Below are 22,536 nucleotides of genomic sequence, written 5' to 3' on the forward strand. Positions count from 1 at the left end.
CTTGATACTCCAATGCGTACCGAAATCCAAGTTCATACAAACACATTCGTACATCTGACACCCGATTTCGTTTGCCTCTTTGGTCTAAATCATACAACATATAGTATGATTTGCATGGTAGTCTATGAATATTCATTTTCAGTCATTTTAACCAATAGCGAATGCATTTAACAGCAGAATTTACATAAATTGGTTATCTATCGGTTTCTCCATAAACTAAATCATTTGGTGTTCTCATCTCAACCCCTAAAAACTTTTTAAGACCAAATAAGTGAACAGATTCGCAATACATGGCAGCATTCCTATCAATTCCCCTCAATTCTGAGCCGTACTGGACCACAGGTTGTATCTGAGAGTCAAAAATTTTGATAAAGAGTTCCAGCGAGTTATTATTCAACAAGAACAATTTCTTCATAACAGCCATCAAGGCATTCTTCGCTCTGCTAGATAGATCTCTGCAAGCAGCTACAAAACTCAAACGAGTAGAAAAAAGTATCCCAGGGTATTTATAAACATTAACGACAGGCATAGTAATACCATCATAAACCCATTTCCCCCTTGCAGCCAAGTAACCTCCTTTCCTGAAGACGATAATGTTGCTTTTATCCAAATTCACCCGTAACTGCAATCGATTAGCTGAGTTTTTCAAGTTGTTCAACTGCGTTTGTAACCCAACGTCTGTCTCTGAAAACAAAAGTATGTCATCAGCAAGTAATAAAATAAACAATTCTAAGAAATCATTAGTAAATCTAGCACCATGTCTTCCTTTATCTATTACTTCAACTGCTAATTCATTTATAAACAATGAAAACAGAATCGGACTGCAGACATCTCCCTGTTTAACACCTCTTGTACAGCATATATAATCATAAGTTTGTTACCACTTCTTCTTCTTGTTTTAACAACATTATACATACTCTTTACACATTTAAAAGGTTTTCCTTTTATCCAATTTTTTGTCAGAATAGGCCACAACATATTTCGATTATTTGAATCAAACGCCTTTTCGAAGTCAAATGCAACGTAAAGCTTGCGATTAAGGGATAACTGTTTCTGAATGAAGGCCAAAAGTGTAAACATATGATCAATTGTTGAGTGTCCTCTTTTAAATCCTGCCTGGTGTTGTCCAGTTATGTTATAGCATTCTACATATTCTTGAAGTCTTCGGTTAATAATCACACTATATACTTTACTACTAATATCAGACAAAGAAATGCCTTTATAATTGTTGGTATTATTTACATCACCATTTTTATAAAGTGGCATGGTAACAGATTCACACCAGTTTTGCAGGAAATACCCCCTTGTCAAATACAGCATTCAAAATTTTTACGAAGAATTCTACAATCGTTTCACATGGAATTTTCAAAAATTCCCCAATGATGCCATCAGGACCTGCAGCTTTTCCATTTTTATTTTTCTAAGAGCAAACAGTACTTCTTCAAGAGAAATTGGACGATTCATAGCTTCATTGTCCTCTGCTGGTATATTGTGATCATCGTTATCTTATCGCGAGTCTTTATCAAGTAAGACTTTAAAGTGTTGAAACCAATCATATACAGATATATTATTTTTAGGTTGTTTCTTTTTAAACGATATTTTATTTAAACATTCCCAAATTTGTTTTTGGTCATCAATTGAAGCAATTAGCCTATCCAACACATTATTATACTGTTTTTCTTATTGTTTAACATACGCTTATATTCTCTTCTAGCTATTACATACTCATTAATATCATCCTTATCTAGCGTTCTACGGCATTTTCTCAGTAACCTACGAACATTTCTTCTAGTATTCTTGCATTCTTCATCAAACCAGTTCTTATGTTTATTTTTATCCACCCTAAATCTTTTTTTCATGCATACTGCACATTCTCAAATGAATCATTAAATAAATCCAAGGGTTCATTAATGTTAACATCAATCAGATCAAGAGCTGTCTGTAATTTATCATGCATTTCTAGTTCCTTGATTCTCCTGTAATAAGTTTGACTATGTTCCTCACTCCACATAAATTTTTCTATCACTTGCTTATCATTATCATCTCTCATTTTAAATGAATTATCAACTGAATACGCAATACGAAATTCAACAGGAAAATGATCAGATTCCGATCTGTTAACGAGTATTTAATTTACATAAATCACAAGCAAGTTCATAAAGATCGTTTGATAAAATGAAGTAATCATTAACACTGCAACCAGTTTCACATGATAATGTGTATCGACCTTCCCGGTCGCCATTACAGACTCCATTCAAATAATCAAATTTAGGGCAGTGCACATGTTTAACAGAGATTTTCCATAGGCACTGGTATGCGTATCTTGGGAAGAACGACAAATAGTTACAGAGCAGCTTTTGAATTGAAAGTCAGTGTTACCCTTTACCAACTGTGAAGGAGAAAGATTAGAAATTCGACTGTTTCAGTCGCCACATACAATTATATAGACATTTTCATACATGAGTATCAAGTCAGCCAGTCTTCAAGTATGTCAATTCCTTGATTATAGTCAAAGTGTACACGAAAAGGAGAGCCCTCTGGTGGCACATAAACACATACATAGAGGATATCTTTAGTTGGCTTCCATAGCTGAATTTGATGCACTGGTGACTCAAACACGGGAGTGCATTGCTGGCCTAAAGGACTGGATGACTCTCAACAAGCTGCAACTAAATGATGATAAGACTGAATATATGATGATAACCTGTCCACAGAAGTTTCGTCAGCATCCTTCCTTTCCTGACTCTCTGATCAATAGCACACCTGTTTCACTTCCTCCTTCTGTTCACAGTCTTGGTGTAATCCTAGACTAGTCTCTTTCCTTCCAACAGCGCATTTCGAATATATGTAAAGTTGCCTATTTGGAACTGCGTAGAATCAGCTCTATCCGCCACTATCTCTCAACCGATGCAACCAAGACACTTGTATGCTCTCTGGTTCTCTCAAGATTGGATTTCCATCCCAAATATCTATTAGACAGACTCCAACGAATTCAGAATAACGCTGCCAGACTCATATGCAGAGCTTCTAAATTTGACCATGTTTCTCCTCTCCTTCAGTCTCTCCACTGGTTGCCCGTTTCTGATCCAATAGACTATAAGCTATCCACTCTGACCTTTTCTGTTGTAAAAAAAAAAAAACTGATTGAGAGTGTGGTTGGTTCGATTCTACTCCAAGAGAGAGGGGAGCAGACAGGGGGATATAGGATCGACTAATTGACGCACACACTCACTTGCTCCCCTCACACCAATAGCAGGGAGTGGTTCTATAGTGTTTACTTTACAATACAGCACACACACGAAGCAGTTCACCCTACTTAGCAAAAGCAACACACACTAAGGCAGCACACACTACCTACTTCAAGTACTTCCTACAAGCAGCACACAGTAAAATGTTCACCCTATACCTAAAGCAGCACCTACAAGCAGTATCTACAAGCAGCATCTACAAGCAGCACACAGCCCAACAGGGATTTCCTTGCTCCTCACATCACTGATCAGTCAGTCACCCTGTGTCAGTCAGTTTTTTTCTGGGAGACAGCCAAGAACTGGCTGTGCTGACTGGTTTTATCCCTTCCCAGAACATACTGTGCATACTAATGCAAGCTACAACACTCACTCCCCCAACTAGCTGAACTGAAATAATCAATCTTTGCTTGTCCTAATGACACTACGTGAATGACTGACAGATTCACTGCTTAATCTCGATTCGTTCAATTCAACAGATTGATCTGATTTACTACAATTCAGCCCACTTAGGCCAGGTAATTTGGATTAAACTTTGCGTTAGGTCAAAATGTCTGCAATAAAACCGTTCTTTTTACGATAAAATAGAATAAATCATACTGATCACACTGATATAAAGTTGACCACTACAGGGGGGCGGGAACATAGTTAGATTTTGATTTTTAATGTCCAGAATTGAATATTTTTATTACTTCTGCCTGTGTGAGAGCACCTTACAAAGAGTCGCAAGGCAAGCACAGGCGAAGGTTACGCAAGCGCGGTATAAGGGGTCGCCAGAGGAAAGAGTTCAGCGCGGTACAGTACATGTGACTGACTGCTGCCGCGCTGATGCTGATCTGTGAGCAGGTCACTGTGGCAGACAACTGATTCTGAACAGTAAGCTAGGAACAGAGCTCCTTGGGGTCAAAAGGAAACAAACATTTTCAATTTCATGTATTTTATACTAAATTGGTACAAGACACAAATCCGCTTTTATGAATGTTTTCCACTTTCCTACCATTCATGACATGTCATAAAGAATGAAATCGGTATTATACCGACTGCAAAGGTGAATTTACGAAGGCAGTACGGGATCATTTAGTTCGTAAATACAATTTTGTTGATATTTTACGCAATGCACAACTCGGATATACTCCATGCTTCGCTTATTAACGTGTAGAATAATATGTGTTAACCCGGTTAGGCCAATGAACATTATTGGCGCTCTGTCCAGACAATAAATTCGGAAAGTATGGAGGGCAGATGGCAAAATTGAACATCATGTCTTGATGTGAAAAGAACGGTATGAAATACATATTTTTCTTTGGAAATGAACCGGTATTTGCAAATGTGACTCACGAACCCTGGCTCAGTAGACGTCGATTTAGTGCGGGATATAAATAATAATCATAATGATAACAATGGGTCATAAATTTTTATTAATGATTATGTAAAACTTTCTTGTAACACGTGTAACATTGAATCCAAGTTACCTAAATTAACTTTCCCGACGCAGATGTTTGAATTACTGGATTTATAATAATGATAGTAATGAATCCATCATGCGATCCTTAACCAATGCAATGCATTCAAACAAAGCCTGTGCAAAATTATGTATTTTATTAATGATTACCTAAAACCTGATGACATATGTAGCATGGAACCCAAAATACCTAAACTAACTTCCCCACCCTGGATGATTTTATTTTTCAGAAACACTGCAGGCACTCCATTTTCACATCAATTCTCCCCAGTGTTTAACTGTTTAATGTACTACCGTTCATTTTATTATGAAATGGGAATTGTATTATTTATATCACTTGACAAAAGTTTTCCTCTTCATCTGAAGAATTGTGATCAAAACACCGGATTCTTTCTATCTTTCTATTCGGTCAATCAACAGAAAACCGATTAGCGTTATCCTCACAGTGAACAAATACGTAGGATTGCAGAAAAACAAAATGTAATAAAAGTAAGACTATGAGAAAAAAACAAACCCAAACAACAACAATAACAACAATAAACAACAACTAAAAATAAGGAATTTTATTATCTGCGTAAAGCAGAACCAAAGAACATGTGTTTTGTGTCCGAATGTGACACCTGACTTCATCTCAAGCACTACTAAACGTGAAATGCTTCAAACTTAATTGATTTTAAGAAATTCATTCACAATCAATGTATAGTTTGGTTTTTCAGAACTTGTGTGATGTAGAATGTGGCTGTTCTAATCAAATTTTGCAAAACAATAAGCGCGTAGGGACTGGCGTGTTTCGGATACAACGAATTTTTTCGTTCCACACATCGTCTGTCTTGTGAACTGATAAACTACATCATTTCGTGATAAAACTTCACCAGACAGCAAAAGCCAAAATCAAGGTAATTCAAGGGGGTGATTCTCTACTTTGAACTTTGTTGTTTGGAACTTTTGATGCAACAAGTCTTCAACTGAAAACAGTCTTACTGAACTACATACGTTGACATGGTTCGAAATCTTACGCCAGTATCCATATATTACCGCATCTCGCCATGTGTCAGAAACAGTGATTGTGTCTAAACTTAATCGGATCAGAGATAAATATACAAACAAACCATAACGACGAAATTAACATACACAGTTATGTTGCTTGTTTGTTTGCTTGTTTTTTTATGTGTGTTTTTTTTTTTTAATATAGCAACCACGGGGTGCGAATGAACATATCGGAGATTTCCGTGTAACATATGTACATCTCACACGCTGTCGGAAACAACACATTCTCTGAATCTGTGTTCAAACACACACGATTGAAGTGTGTTTGTCAAACCGATTTACGCTTTCCCGCGATGAATCCGCATGATTTATGTGGAAACAGTTCTAATTTTGTTTACATGTATATTTTTTTATTGGGTCGTTTACATGCACAGAAGTAACACAGAAAAGCGGAAATGAAAATTAATATGCGACGTCGATTGCATTTAAATAGTTGAATAGACTTTTTTTTCAGAAAATGAGTGTATGTGCTGCAGAAGGTAGATGTGTTGACCACCTGTTGCAAGTAAAGAACGTGTAGTGTATTCATGAATGTGCTTGCCTTTAAATGAATAAAAATACGTCAAGAGGAACGGGTTGTTTACGTCTGTCACGCGGGTTTTTTGCGTAATATTTCAAACTTAATGTACCATTTTTACTGATGGTCAATGTTGTATTATCACAACGAATGAATATAGATCAGGTCTGTATGTACTGGATTTTAATCAGGTTTGTACTTATTTGTTTCTGACCACTTCATGTTTAGAGACATTGCCATGTCACAAAATGGCGCCGAAAGTTTGGATTTTTTAATAATTTTCAACACATTTAAGACACAAGAAACAAACCATATTCTCACAAAATTGTTGCAGACATTTCTCTAATGAATTGCAATCCTGATAACATGCGAAACATTTGAATAATCATTGTAAACACATGTTTATACTGAATCAGACTGAGAGACCCCGATTGAGACTGACCCATTTTCATTTTCCAGGCTGTCTTTGCTCTTCATGACTATCTGATGCACTTCATTTTGCCACCTTCATACTCCAGCCAGATACATTTTCTTTCCCATGGTAAACCGACGTGTCTACTGCGCCAGGGTTCGTAAGTCACATTTGCAAATACCGCTTCATTTCCAAAGAAAAAAAAATATTTTTCATACCGTTCTTTTTATATCAAGACATGATGTTGGTCAATTTTGCCATCATCTGCCTTCCATGCTTTCTGAATTAATTGTCTGGACAGTGCTCTGACAATGTTCATTAAAACAAACCTAGTTAACAGGTATTGAGATATTCATATACTACACGTTAATAAGCAGAGCATGAAGTATTTCCAAGTTGTGCATTGCATAAAATGTCAACATAATTGTTCCTGCGAACTAAATGATCACCTGCTGCCTTCGTAAATTCACCTTTGCAGTCGGCACAATACCGATTTCATTCTTTATGAAATGTCAGGACTGGTAAGAAACTGTAAAACATTCATAAAAGCAAACTTGCGTTTTCTACCAATTTAGTATGTAATAGATGAAATTAAAAGTGTTGTTTCCTTTTGACCCCAAAGAGTTCTCTTATTTTCTGTACAGGGAAAGAACGGTTTTGTTGCAGACATTTTGACCATTTTTGTATCTGTCCTGGACTAAAAGATCCACAAGGCAAGAGCAAGAGCAAGCCAGGGTTACGCAAGCGCGGTATAAGGGGTCGCCAGAGGAAAGCGTTTTTATAAAATGGTTTTCATCTTCGATCACATTACAACATTTACATGCGTGATTTGAATTACATTTGAATGTTCTTCTAAAAAATGATCCATTTTATTGGAAGCAAACCAAGCCGTAATTTTACCAAACAGTCCCTAAAACACTTTTTATCCACAAAGTCAAAATATTGCTCACACTGAAAACCAGTTTAAAACAGTCTGTAGTTATGATATATATCTTTAGGCATTACTGACTCGTCCCACTCCTGCATAAATATATCTTTCATTCTTTGCTTAAATAATGACAAAAATGTGTGCTCACAACCAACGCCTTGTTGCAACCAGGCATATCCAAACCCAAGTCTAAATAAAATATTTTTTACTAAAGACACCCAGCATTTTTTCCCCTTTTCGTCTAAGTTAAACAACATCAAATATACCTGTCTGGGTAATCGGTGCACATTCATATTCAGCGACCTTAACCAGTACTTGATACACCTTGTTGCACTATTTATATACAGTGGATAACGTCCTAATTCGCCGTATGCAAACTTGTTTGGTACTCTAAGTGGTATGTTCAAAAAACGTTTACATGCAAAGGAATGAACCTTCTCAATATTATCAAGTCTGTTAAGACCCCACATCTCAGAGAAAGAGAGAGAGAGAAGAGAGAGAGAGAGAGAGTGTGTGTGTGTGTGTTCACCTATGTGTTTCCATGAGTGTGTGAGTGTACTCGTATTAATGTGTGTGTGCGCTCGTATGATATGTGTGTTTATATGAGAGAACGCACGTATGTGTGCGTGTGTTGTGCGAACGTGCAGTTATGGGGCTGGATGAATAGGAATATGCTGTTCGTTTGTCCAGCGCGGTTTGAGTGAGAAATGCAAAGAGGTTTTGTTGCCCTAAAGTACAACGACTTATGAACTTGTTCCATTAACACCTACTAGCAAGCGGTTGCGATGACGTCGACGCCGCCGTCTTCAAAGACAGTCATAAAACCATCCAGTTCGACAGCTGTGGATGCAGACGCCGCAATGGCCGGGGTGGGGGACTGTCTTCGAATCCGCCGTCTTCAAAGAGAAACACATTGGGGTTCTCAGCGAAGACGTTCTTCGCATTCCGTACATGGTCGCGGCATAAAAGTCCTGTCTGGTGTAGACAAGACTGGTGACACACGCTGAAGAAAATTGAACAGTCTGTGTGTGTGGGGTGGGGGGTGCGGATGGGTGTGTGTGTGTGTGTGTGTGTGTGTGTGTGTGTGTAGGTTCGGTCCATATATTCAATACTCCGTGCTTACACACACACACACAATCTATTTCTTTCTGTCACACACGTGTGCGCATTCACAAACACAGGCAGACTGACAGACACACACACTCACTCACGTTCTCTCCCTCCCTCTCTCAAGCACACGCATATGAGCGTACACCCACACACAAACACACACCACACAATCATACACACACGCACGACGCGCGCATGCACACACACATACACTCACTCACTCACACACGCACTGTGACAGTAGCCAAACCTGACCAGTTTACAAACCATCCAGTCTTGACTTTTACAATCGACTCAAGCTCCCGAACCTACTGTGTGAGGAGTTGTCACGTGACTTTTACAGTGACTCACACACACACTGACGCACGCACGCACACACACACACATTTGCACGCACAAACACGCAAACATGCACGCACAAGCACACACATACACACACACACGCCAAATACATCCGCATACATATACCATCTCTCCGACCACATACCCCTTTTATATAAACACGAATGTAATCCCAAAGACACACATGAAATACACGCACACGCATACACTCACACAAACAAGAACACAACAATATCATATGCGCGTGTGCACACGAACACATGCAGAAAATAACAACAGAAACATTAACAACAAAAACAACACATTGCTATGATAAGAACAACAACACGACACTAGGCCAAGTGCACTCCGACTGTGCAGTTCTTTTTTGGTTGTGGTGTATATTGCGACAAAATGTGCAGAAGGACGACAATACACGCAGTGGGGGTCTGCACGTATTGTCGCCGGCGACAGTATGTGAAGGGCGACAATACTTGCACTGAGTAAGGCCTGCACATAATGTCGCCGGCGACAATATGTGCAGAGCGGCGACAATACATGCAGCGAAGGCTGCACCTATTGTCGCCGGCGACAATGCATGCAGGGCGATAATACATGCTGCAACAGGGTCATCAGTCATACTACCAGCAAAAGAAATTACACCAAGTTACCCATCACACAGTAGCACATTAAAACTGAAACATTCCGATGGATATGAATTATACACAGCCACGACTGATGAATGGGTATAACTAGAAGGGAGGCATGAGAGAGAACTCAGAACTAAAAACGTTTTTTATTCAAAGATTATGAATTGTAGGCGTAGCCTATTCTTCCAATTTGTCCTTGAGAGAGAGTGGGGAAGGGGATGGGGGGTGGGGGGAGGGGGGGGGGGAGAGAAACTGAGGAAATGACGACGAGAGTAGAGGCCAAGCAGGCAGAGTATCCAATGTAGACGGTTCACTCACCGTTCTTTGAAGACGTTCAGATTCGGGCGGTGCACTGGTGTAGTCTGGCTACCAATTGATGCGTTTGGACAACTCCATGTACGCTGCACCACATCTGCCGAGCAGATGTTTGACCAGCAGCGCAACCCAACGCGCTTAGTTAGTTGGCTTTGTGAGAAAAGGATTTCAAGTTTAAAAGTAAACTGATCAAATTTATGATAAAACAAATCAATTAATATGTTAAGAAATGAAAATGAGAATTTTAAAAATATTTCTAAAATATATAATGATTAAGCTTTTACAGAGACACATTCACACATAACTTTTGACTCAAAGTAAGAAAAAAAGGTTGAATCATAGCACACACTCACAGTCTTGCACTGTGTTTTATAGAAAGGAAACAAAAAAGGAGATGTGTGTTTTCGGTTTTTTTGTTATTGTTTTCTGTGCTTTCACATGAATCAATGTCTCTCACAGAAAGCAGAAACGTGAAAACATAACACGATCATATGAATAATATCCAGTAGGTGGGTTTTTTTTTCCTTTCAGTCTGTAGCAGATTTCAATGAATCTTACACCAGGTTAGGTGCTCACTTCCAGTCCCAAGAAATTAAGCCCTGCGAGTGGTGATGAAGAGTTGTGGAGGAGCTTTTCACACCGCCCTCTCGACAGTTCCTTCAGCATGGGTTGGTTGTAGATCTGAGCGCAACGCTTCAATGCAAACTTCCATCAGTATTGATCAAAGTAAGCGGGAATCAGCCATACCAGGGACTGCGCGCGGCCAGACAGCAGCACAAGCACAAAGCAGACCCATACCAAGCAGAGAGGCAGAAACGGACGGAGAAAGGAAGGAGCGAAAGGGGTAGAGATAAAGAGGATCGCTGTCAGAGGTCACAGGCAGCTGTCGGCAGCCCGCTCCAACAACCCTCTTTTCCAGTGGAGCGGCAACAACGACAGCAGCGCTGGAACTGAGCATTCAGTGAAAGGGCATTCTTCCAGTCAGTTTCTGCAGGGTAGAAGTGGAAAGTTACGTAAATATTTGCTTTAAATCGTTTCACACACGCGCGCGCGCGCGCGTAGACAAACAGCGTTCGAGCTTGAATGCACACACGCCGCACTCAAACACCGTGACACCACACACACACACACACACACAAACACACACACCCTAAACTGAGAAACAAAAGGGAATCATCAAGGCTAACAACAGAACGGAACATTTTTTCCCGTTACTAGGACGATTAGTTCTCTCTGTCTCTCTCTCTCTCTCGGTTTGCAAAATCAGTTGAATAGTTTGTATGAAACCTCCAGAGATCTTGAGATGAGAGTTAATATGAACAAAAGCAATATCATAGGTTTTTTGAAAAGGGAGTTATTTAGCTTCACGGGAGAGATGGGTTTCTAGGTAATACAGAAATAAAAGTTGTTGATATCATGAATACTTAGGCATATATTTTTCAACGAAGCTCAGTTTCCATACAGCTTCTGATGACCTGACAGGTAGGGCTAAAAAAGTATTATTGGGAATCCTGAGAACGATATTTAAATCAGAAGGTGATTCGCCTGAATTAAAAAAATAAAAAAAACTTTTGATGCCCAAGTTAAGCCCATAGTACATTATGGATCCAAAATATGGTACTTGGATAAAGCAGCGTATGATACTGAAAATAATTCGTATGTTAAACTTGTATACGACGATATTTTTGCACACGAAATAAACCCAGTCAGCTCAAACGGGAAGACAAACGTGTAGGAATGTTTGGAAAATGTGTTTATCGCTGCGGCCAAAAACGTGATCACACGTAGACTTGAGTCATTTTTTTTATTCTGCTTTCTATTTTTAAGCTTGTGACTGTGTATATGTATCTTATAAATCTTGATTAAGTTTAATTGACAATCAAATTTGATTCTGATCCTGCTTCATAAGAAAGTCATCGTAGTACAGTGTGACTGGAACACGCAAGCCCACTGTAATGGCTCCTGATGACCTTACTGCAAGCCCCTGACAAATGAAAGAAGACTCATTTCATGATTTTGCAGCTACCAACAATCTGATCATGGCTAACACTCATGGTGTCCACAAAACATTAAAAACATGGATATGGCACAGCCCAGATGGCAAAAACCACAACCAGATCAGAACTGCTGCTGTTCCGTTACACACAGGAGAAACCATTCGGCAAACAGATAGCGTTTGTCAAAGGAAACAATGATAATCTATGGCTGTTTGGCTGTTCCCCCTTCCTGACAGCTGCTGTCTCCTTGTAGCACGCGGAATGACTTCGTTAATAGCTCTCTCCTACCTCAAGCTCCGCTCCAGTTTCAGCCAAGCACACAAGGTCGCGCGCAAAGCTCTTGCTGATGCCATTTCAATTTCGGCTCACAAGTCGAGTCACTAGTTTGTGTGTTGTGAATCAGATGTGTGTACATGCGCGCGCGCGCGCATGTGTATGTGTGTTTGTACATGCATCTGTGTGCGTCTGAGAGAGAGTGAGAGAGAGAGAGGCTGGAGACGGACAGAAAAAGAAAATAAAGAACATTTTTTATTCATGTTTTGTTTCAATCTTTTTAACATTTTTTATTCATGTTTTGTTTCAATCATTTTTGCCTTCTGCGTATCTTTCATATTATATTTTGATGTAAATTTTGTGTTATGTTTTCCTTCATTTTTTATATCAATTGGTTAGACGCTCAAGGCTCGACCTTCTCGTTGGGTTTATGCGCAGGTGAGACATCTGCTCCTTTCTTCTTTTTTTTCCAGCAGATGTGGTCTAGCGTATATAAATCAGCCCAAGGCTTTGACGTCTCCTTGAAACTGAAATTGAAACTGCAAAAATATCCATCTTAAGAGACAGAGGTAGAGACAGAGGCAGCCAGAGTTTGAACAGAGAGACAGAGGTAGTCAACTGCAAACATACCCATCATAATTATGCTCGCTCCACTCTTAAAACCCCCACTTATGCAGAGAAGACACTGCTTGCGAAACTAACCTTAGAACGAGCTGGAAACCTAGCCAGCTCATCCTTTCTTCCACCCATTCACCTTCCGGTAAATTGCGTTTTCTTCCGGCCGTATTTTCCGGTAAAATGCCATCGCTTTCAAAACTGCCGTTTTCAGGTTTTCGTGTCCCAGACCTGACATGCCTGCTGCCGCCACGAAGCCCTATGATATGACTGAGGGAGCGTGGTTTATGGCGCAGAAAATTCAGTTTGGCTTGTTTAGTGCTTCTTAATTCTTGAGAAAGAGAGAGAGAGAGAGAGAATTTCACAACGGGAACAGTGTGGCAAGGTCGGCCATTTTGTTTTCATACTATAGTTTTCTGAGCGAGGTAACCACTTCAGATTTACAAGTCCAGCGGGTTTCCACAATGATGATCAGTTCATCAGCGTATGACTTGCAATTACACTCCACCACCCATCACTCTTCTATGGAATGAAAGCCTTTTTTAAGTACAAGAAAGGAAAGAACTGGCGAAATAAAATAATATAATAAAAATCGTCTTACAACAACGCATTAAAAAAACGAAAACCATCAATTGACCAATGTCACGCAAAAACGAACACTAGAAATGTCACCTGTTAAACGCGCGAACACACACACACACACACACACACACACACACACACACACACATTCTCTCTCCCTCTCTCTCTCTCTCTCTGAATGAAAATAAAAAGTAGGATGTTGAATGTCTGTGAAAACGAACATACACACAAAAAAAGTAGGCCAACTGAATAAAAAAAAAAAGAGGTGATGGTTTCTTTCTGATAGAAACAAACAAAAACGCAGCATGCAAATGACACATTTGTGACTTTCATTGGAATTGTGTTAACCTTCGCTATTTTAAGGCCGTAATCACAGCTCTGAACAAAATTGTAAAAAGAAAAAAAATCAAATCAACAAAAATCTTATTTTAAAAAAAAAGCCACCGAGATTATCGGATCGGATCTACCATCTCTGAATGACATATACAATAAGAGGCTGCAAGAAAAGCAAAGTCAATCAGTTAGGATAAGTCCCATCCAGCTTTTGTTGTTGTTGTTTTTCTGCCCCATCATCTGCACCATTTCAGTGGCATTACTCACACGCCGCTCATTTAGATTCCTCCATACACGGCCACACCCGGGTTCGTCCGTCACAGTTCCAGCGTCGGCAGTCCACAGGGAACCATCGATGTTAGGTCGCCAGGCCACACACTAGAGGAGACCCTGCACTGATGCTGACTCACTTCGGTGGTGTTCAGTGGTGCCTGTTCTGATTCAACGTACTTAGGACACCACCTACTAAGCCCCCTACTAAGGACAATAATAGCTTAGTCGCGAAGCCAGACTGAGTGAGCGTCCCTCTAGTGTGGAGACCGCCACCACGTCCCTCAAATAACAGTCCCCCATGAATCTGCCGACACTGAAGACACTGACAGGACTCACCCCAAGCACAGAAGTGGAGGGGTATCCAAACTGAGGTCACCATGAGAGCAGGGCATGAAAGGCTTCAGACTTTTGGACTGTTTTGTTTATACTGATGATGATGAAGGAGGAGGAGGAGGAGGACGATGGTGATGACGATGTTGCTATGGAGGTCCATTTTGGTTTGGGACTGCGTGACAAGGCTGTACTCTACGCTTCCTGTTATAATGATATCCCGGCATTAACCAGGCCCGAGAGATACAGACACTTGCAGTGTTTGTCAGGTAATTAGAGCAACACACCCAAAGACGCATCCTTGAAGTGGATGACACTCAACTGTGTGATCCCAGTCTTCCCATTTAAGCCCACAGCACTGTCAACTCTGGGTAGGAGCCGGCCACGGGCCGAAAAACCCACCTCCGCTGGGATTCGAACCCGCGTCCTCCCAGCCGTCAGTCCGCGACGCTAACCACTTCGCCACGGCGGCTGGTGCTTTTGGGATTTTTAGATGCTCCCCTCGCATCGTCGGTACAGAAGTATTTGGACTTGCACACATATATATTTTTTCTGGCATTTTTTATGACTCATTAACACCATTTCAGTGGCATCCTGGTGAAATGGCAATTGTATGTTAAAAATATGGCAAAAATGACATTATTTCTGACAGCAAAAACACCTTTTGAAAACGGGGATAAGATAAGATACAACTTTATTGTCTGTAAATTCACAGAATTTTTTCTTCTGGCTCGAGTACATGTAACATCAAACATATAAATCACAGTCACTTTAGAACATGAATATTTATGAAAACATGCAAAACGGCAACTTCAGTAATAAAATCAATGTTGACTAGGCAAGATAAACACATATCAATATCACTGACAATGAAATATATAAGGTATGCTAAAGATGTGTTTGTGCAGTCACTCAAAAACATTTATGAGGACAATTATGCATAAGAATAGCTTTATGATCAAAAACAATATAGACTGCATAAGAAAACATGTCATGTAGCGCATTAGATAGAAAAAAAGTTAAAATAAATAAGTAAATAAATAAATGACCCACTCTCTTACACACCCAGTCAACGCACCCACCCCTCAACAACCCCCATCCCACCCCCCGCCCCTCTCCACACACACACAACACACACACACACACACGTACACATCGGGACATTCTGGTAACAACAGTGCACCAGCCACTATCGCATAACAAATCATTATGAAGATGTAAATGTAAAAGAATAAACAAAGAAATGAACTAGAATAAGGAAGCAAATAGAATACTGAATTTCTAAATCAGTACACCCCCGAAAACGGAGTATGAGTGCCTACACTGCGGGGTAAAGACGGTCATACACGTAAAAGCCCACTCGTGTACACGCGAGTGAACGTGGGAGTTGCATTCCACGAACGAAGAAGAAGAGAAGAAGAAGAAATCAGTACCATAATAAAATCACATATTCATAAGAAAATATATCCCTTTTCCACTGAAATCAAAATGGAAATGGCACTTGTACAAAAGACTTTTGGTGCATATTTTCTGTGCAGCAGGCATTCTGCATCGTCTACTAGAAGGTAAAATCTCAGTTTCAGAGCTGAGTAGGTGTTCTGATTTGTTTAAAATTTGCAGGGCTTTGCGCTTGACGGCATGTGACATGCTGGTATATATCACTGAGACAGCTGTTGGAAACCTGCTATCTTTCTATCCAACCTTACTATACGTGATAGTTTTGCCCTACTCCCTGCCCCCAGATGGTTACACCATTAAAGAGATGTTAACTGTGAGTATGCTTTCAATGAGACTTTTGCACACAGATTGGAATACACTTTGGCAAACATTAAATGATTTTCGCTTTCTGAGAAGAAACAGTTTTGCTTGAGGTTTCTTACATACCTCATCACTGTGAAAAGAGAAGTTTAATTTCTCATCAATATTCAAAATGAGGCACTCTACACGGGCTCACCAAAAATTATTATTGAGTTCATTTATATTTTGACTACAATTCAACGCTACTTCCTTCGTCTTCCCCACATTTAACTGCAGATAGCTTTCCACACATAACTTCCAAAGGATAAAATCATAAAAGTATCTATAAATTATAAAAGTAATTGGCAAAGGAATCTTCATCTGAAAACAAATCAACCAATACCATATCATCAGCAAACTTAAGAAGGCTAGTTGCAGTATCATTTACTTTAAATTGGTCAGTGTAAATAGAAAAAAACAAGAAGAAGAAAGGGCACAGAACCAGTACACACCCTTGTGGCGCTCCTGCATTTAGAACAAGTTCATCTGAAAAGTGACCATTGGCACAAACACATTATGTCCAACTAGTGAGGAAATCTTCGATTCACAGTACCAGATTTAGATTTACACGAACATTAACAAGTTGTTGCTATTCTGCTTTTCACTCGCAGGACCTACATATCTTTCTGATCTTAACAGCGTTTACATTCCCGCAAGAAATATTCGCTCTTCCTCTGACTGTTACCTTTTGAAACTTCCTTGTATCAATACAAGAACCTATGGTGAACGATTCTTTCTTCTTTGCTGCTCATCACATCTGGAGCAACCTTCCTCATCATATCCATACATCTGATTCTATTTCTGCTTTTCACTCATCACTAAAGACTCATCTTTTAAAACCCTATCTATGAGCACTCTCAGCTTCCTTGTTCTCCAACACCACCCATGTCAGCTCACTTTGGATGTATGAAGAGTAGAAAAGGGAGAGTGGGGGTGGAGGGGTTGACAAAGATGGTCATGAATGATTTATGTAACTTGTAAAGTGCCCTGAGATCGTAGAGAGAAAGGGCGCTAAATAAATGTGCATTATTATCATGTTTTTAAAATTATTATTTATTATTATTGACATATATGATTGAGTGGTTTTGAAGGCACTTGATAAAGTTTTCACATACACTCTTGGCTGCTGAATAAAAAAAACAACAACTGAATATAGTTATAGTTGTATCTTCAACTCCAACACGTATCTGATATGCAAAATGAAAGGATCGATGCGATAGGCATTGGCCTTCATGAAATTATCACGCAAGACTGACTAAAAGCATTTTGCTGCAGCAAATGTTAAAGCAACAGGCCTGTAAATTTTAAGCAACAGGCCTGTAAACATCCAATTGTTTGGGTCTTCCAGCTCAATAAAAGTTGAAATATAAAGGTAACAAGAAAGGCAAGGCCTTCAAGACTCACTTGTGATACGTACTTTATCCAATAAAGGATCATGCGGAAAAAAAGAAAACAAATTGTTAAAAATGTGTTATGTAATATAAATATTATTAAGCTGGGGAAGGGGGCCAGGGCGGCTTGAGCGGGGCTGAACCATGTAAGTTTCGCTTCAAAGCAAGGTTTACTACGGGGCCAAAACATTTCTGACTATAGTGAGTGCTCTATTTGAAGTGATAACACCGCTTAAATCATATTTTATGTATTTCGATTATTTTAGAACGTTAGCGGTAAAGGAGACATTGCCATCGCCTCAGGCATCCTGCAACATGACGATTTCTCAAGATCTGCGCAGACTGAGTAAGCTCATTGGTGCAATCCACACTTCAACCAAACATACAGAGAGAGGGAGAGAGAGAGAGAGAGAGAGAGGGGGGGGGGGGCGAGGGGGGGGGGAACTCGAACATCTCCAGGAATTCGGCCTTTGCAGCAGCCAGTTTCTCTGGACTCAGGCATCGGGCACGAGCATGGCCTGGCGGCCCATGTGTGATAATATGATGTTCAACACCATGCTTACTGACGACAGAATCCAAACGTCGAGTGATTAATTCTGGAAACTGATGGAGAAGGTCAGAGTATGTGTTGTGCAGATGAAGTGATAGCCCTGCACGGGTCTGAGGAGAACGGGAGTCTCTGAAGAAAACAGAGGTGTTATCAAGTGACAGGAGGCGCTTGCCCTCAAGGTCAATGACAAGTCCATTAGCAATGAAAAAATCAGCACCAAGAATTGGGCAGGTGACATCAACGAGATAAAACTCATGTGTACAGACTTGTTTGGATCCGATTTCCATTGTGATACTGCGTTTGCCTCAGTCTTGATGGGAATTCCATTAGCAGCAAAAAGTGATGTAGAATGTGGATAAGTTTTGCGGTCCTTTGAAGAGACTGGATAGACTGACACCTAGGACCAGTGCTAATTAAGTATGATTGGCCAGTGCGTCAATCATGAACAGAGAATGTGTCGGAATTTGAAACGCCAGCTGTTACCACGTTTAGCGGCTGGCTTTGCCGTTTCCCACTGACGATTTGCTCTGGTTGTTTGGCTTGGAGAGCAATGATGCAAACTTGCACCCAGGTTGGCAACGACTGGTGTCAAATCCAAATTTCTGGTGGTAGAAACACACGGAGGAAGAAGCTGTATGTAAAGAAGATGAGTGGCTTGTGCACTGCAGTGAAGACGGAGGGCGTCCCCATGGCTTCTTGAAAGAGACAGCCTTTACTGACACAGGTGTGTCTAGTTCAGTGGCTGGTTGTGTGGCTGTGGCGTGAGTTTCAGCTAGAGTCATGAAAACCTGCTGACACACCTGTGGTACGTGCCTCCCAGATGCGATCAGCTGCCTCAGAAGTTCCTGTGTCTGCAGTGTTATGTCCTGCAAGAATACTTTGGATGTCTTCAGGAAGGTTTGCCAGAAACAGTGCACGTTTAAGTGTTTGCAGGTCATCATTCAGAGCATTGATCCTATGCAACAGGGCAACAGGGCGTTTGTCACCAAGTCCATTCATGTTGAGGAGTTCAATTTCCTTTGCTATGTTGATGTCAAGTGCACTGACGATGCAGTCATATTTTGTTTGGTCTTGGTTTATATACCCTTGGTGCCAAACTGGGCTTCCACCCTTGCAAACCAAACTTCTGGTGATTTTGCCCAGAACTCCGGCAGTTTGACAGACACTGCATTCACACTAAGTTGAGTAGCCAAAGTTCGAATCTGCGTCGCTAAATCAGCGAGAATGTTTGCCCCAGTTGACATTTCTTGAGATATTTTCGACGTTCCGTCGTCGGGGTCACCAAAGTAGTGTTAGTATAGTTTGGTATACACTACCACAGCTGCAATGTTCAGAATTCAGTATGAAACAAAGTGCGGCGAAGTGACTGCGTTGTGTTTCTATGGAGAATTGTTTTCACCAACCGTTGCCTAAAATTAGATTCAAATGAGGTAACTTTCAATCACAATGCATTACTGGCATAACTGTGCATCTCGTCCAAACACAAACACACACACACAGTGTCACTTATTCATGAATCTCACATGACATGACTTGAAAACTGGTACCTTGTATTAACATTATTCTTATACAATATTATGTTGACTTTTTAATCTGAAAGCTGTTTGGTAGAGTTGGTATGCCAAATTGTGAACAGCGTGCAATTGCAAATGGATTATGCTCCACCCCACTTCGAAGCGTTTTCACTACACACATTTCACAATTCAACGTCTGATTCGACCTCGTTTTAATACCTTCGTGAATACCCAATTCCAAGAATTAGTAAAACATCAGCTATTTCGGGCTATCTCCGCACTCTCTCTTCTCTCGGCGCACCACTGCCGACCAAATTCACAAACGCGCTATCAAAATCCTAAACTCAAGGGAAGTAGTAGGACTTGAACCCTGACACAGTTTAAAATTGCTAATTTGATTGGATATGTTGAATGAATTGTGTATTACCAGTGCTGGGAGAACTTATGTTGGTGACAGATCAGAACGTTATTTTGACAGGAATATCCTGTGTAATGTCGTTTGTAATTAGACCACATGATATTTTGACACGAGTCTATTTCCGAACGAGGCTGCGTACTGAGTGCTCTCAAACGGGTGTGTTTGTGTGTTGTAGGGTGAGAGAGAGAGAGAGAGAGAGAGAGAGAGAGAGAGAGAGAGTGTGTGTGAGAGAGAGAGAGAGAGAGAGAGAGATAGAGTGAGTGCCAAAAATTTGAGATACGCTACATTACAACGTCATCCACACTGTTTTAGCTGCATTTACCAAACAGTAGAAAAAAACAATTTGTACATGTTTGAATGAGGATGGATGTACATGAATTGTACCCGAAAGAGTTGAAATTATCTAAAGCCTCGATCTCTTCCCATTTGTGTGTGTGTGTGTGTGTGTGTGTGTGTGTGTGTTCTTTGTTTGTTTGGGTGTGTATGTGTGTGTGTACGTACGTGCGTGCATGCGCGCGCGCGCGCGCGCGCGTGTGTGTGTGTGTGTGTGTGTCGCGTGCACACGTAATTACCAAATGAATCCCATCAACAACTATTCAAGCAGAGATAACAGCGTTCATTTCTTGCTTCAAGAAACAGCACTCGTTCTGTACTTCGATTCAGTATAAACAGAGATAGTTCCAATCAATGACATTGATTTGATTTAATTCAGTTGAGATTTTCATTTCTTTTTTTTCGCCCATTCATCCCTCTGGAACTTACGTCCAATCCGCAACTGTCTTACTTTGTTGAAACCATTTACAGGTAACGGTGCTATTAACAATTTATAAAATTGAAAATGGTGTAAACTTTTCCACAATTGCTTGATTCCATCATTAATCGGTTATCAAACATGAATTTGTCTGATTAAAAAATATATATACATTAACCTAAGGCTTACCTCAGGATCCTGTCATCATCAGAAACCTCAGAAAAACGGACGTCCAAACATACAAGTTGATTCTCTGAACTGTTTCGGCTTTTTCCACTGAGCTCATCTCCACTTAGAACACTCCTCTGCCTGTCTGCACCTTCGTCTCTCTCGCACCCATCAAATGTGCGCAAGTGCGAAGTTTCCAGAAACGCAGGGCCCATAACTCTGGTGTGCAAGGGTGCTAAGAGCGCAAAGTTGTGATTGGCCCTTCTTTATCGTGCATGCAAATTGCAACGTCTGCAGCAAAAAGTACACAAGCAGAAAGGAAAGAGCGGCCATAAAACGGCACGCGCTGAGAGAAGCCGGTGGAAGAGGCACGGCGAGATCAAAGAAACGTGAGGCACAAAAACAGAAGCATTGCAAAACCTTACTACTTTCTCCCCATGGTGTTACGTGGTGCCTCGTCCAAGCTGCTCGGGGGCAGAATAAAAGCTGCACTTTCGTCTATCTTCCCCAACTTTCTGAATCTTTGGTGGTTGTTTTTAATGGAAGTGGGGTGGGGGTTGATGGCTGAAAGTGTTGATATTTGACGTTACCTCCACAAAATAGTACATACCAACGTTATTAGGCTTTGTATACAACAGGAAATGTCAGTTTTAGATATGGCTTTTACAGTTGATTGACTTTCCACGTTCTGATGACCATTTTGATTCTAAAACATCACGGTTTGTAATGACGGCTGGATTATTGGAAGCAACCTTCGACTGGCACGGAACAGCAGAAGATGTGGACCAGATAGGGAGGCGGGCAAACTGTTGTGATTGCTCTTGCTACGCCGGCTGGGCAGTTTTGCTCTGGTCACTAAGACACACCCCATTCACGACGGGTTCATGACAAGGGGCTGACTCACTACTAAAGCGCGTCTTCCGCCCGTCATGTATGTGCACATCTGTGTAAGGATTCCGCACAGCGCCGGCAATGATCTGACACACATACAATTCTGTTTCTTCCTTCGATTCTGACTTGGATACTATTGAGCCCTAAGACTGCAGCTGGCTTGTAAACGCCAAGGAGCCTGTTGCCGTCGACAGACTGACTTTGGCACTCCGCTCTCTGATTAGTGCACTTCATCCTGCATTCAGTTCATGCCTTTGTCTGATTTCAACATGAAGAATTGAAGTCCAGTTTGCATGTCCTCCCACCGATCGTTTCGCATTCACATCAATCGACACTATCAATCTGGCCACAGGCTGTGTTCAGGATCGAAGACTGCCGATCGCAGTGGCTAAACCTAAACGCTGTTATGAGTTATACTGAAATGGAATTTTCACCGAAGTTGATAGCAGAAACCTGCAACAGGAAAAATGCTTCTCAGCTGGATTCACAAAAAAGATAGTGGAGAAATACAAGAATCGTGAGAAAATGTCACTCATTACTCCTAAATAGATCATCCGTGTGAGAACAGGAAGCTATACGTTGACATGACCGGATTGCGCTATCATCTGTTTTTTCATGAATTAACAAAATGGATTCACGATACAGA

The 22,536-nt window shown here is 40.6% G+C and overlaps 1 protein-coding gene across 6 annotated transcripts in view; it reads right to left on the reverse strand.

Moving 5' to 3' along the window:
- The window catches only part of LOC143284775 (hepatocyte growth factor receptor-like), a 231,207-nt gene extending 210,037 nt beyond the window's left edge, over nt 1-21,170 (reverse strand). For 3 of the 6 annotated variants that reach the window (XM_076591767.1, XM_076591766.1, XM_076591762.1), the window contains exon 1: nt 21,021-21,170. The gene's annotated coding sequence lies outside the window, so the exon portion shown is untranslated. Of the gene's footprint in view, nt 1-8,381; nt 8,498-10,010; nt 10,158-21,020 lie in introns of those variants that run through there. The other 3 variants (XM_076591764.1, XM_076591763.1, XM_076591765.1) reach the window with 3 other exon arrangements.
- Nucleotides 21,171-22,536: the final 1,366 nt, after the last annotated feature.

This window comes from Babylonia areolata, chromosome 8 (genome assembly GCF_041734735.1).
Source record: "Babylonia areolata isolate BAREFJ2019XMU chromosome 8, ASM4173473v1, whole genome shotgun sequence".
In the NCBI taxonomy this organism is placed as follows: domain Eukaryota; kingdom Metazoa; phylum Mollusca; class Gastropoda; order Neogastropoda; family Buccinidae; genus Babylonia; species Babylonia areolata.